We start from the raw sequence: 498 nt of genomic DNA on the forward strand, positions 1-498 counted from the left end.
CCAACTTACAGTTCTAGCAATGTGCATGAAGTTATAGATGAAAATCATAATCCTTATAAGAATATGGTTATGAATGCAATTACAATGAATTAGAGTTATATCATTTAATGTCCAATAGTATATGAAGAACTTAATGTAGATATGACTAAGTTTTTTGATCTCTTGAAAGACTTTGATGAACCATTATAGGATGGGTGTACAAATCATAATAAATTATCGATCGTTATACATATGTTCACCATCAAGTGAAATCATAGGCTAAGTGAGGTCGGTTATAACAAACTTATTAAATGCGAGAAAAACATTTTATCTGAAGGGAATAAGCTGAAAAAGAACTCTTATGTTGCTAAATCTATATTGAAACCCCTTGGCATATGATACTAAAAAATTGACATGTGTTGAAATTTCTACATGTTGTACTATCTTGAAAATACAGAGTTGACCGAGTACAGAACATGTAGCTATGTTTGTTATAAACCTAGAACTGGTAGGGAAAGA

This window comes from Populus euphratica, unplaced genomic scaffold, assembly GCF_000495115.2.
Source record: "Populus euphratica unplaced genomic scaffold, PopEup_1.0 scaffold53.1, whole genome shotgun sequence".
NCBI lineage: Eukaryota > Viridiplantae > Streptophyta > Magnoliopsida > Malpighiales > Salicaceae > Populus > Populus euphratica.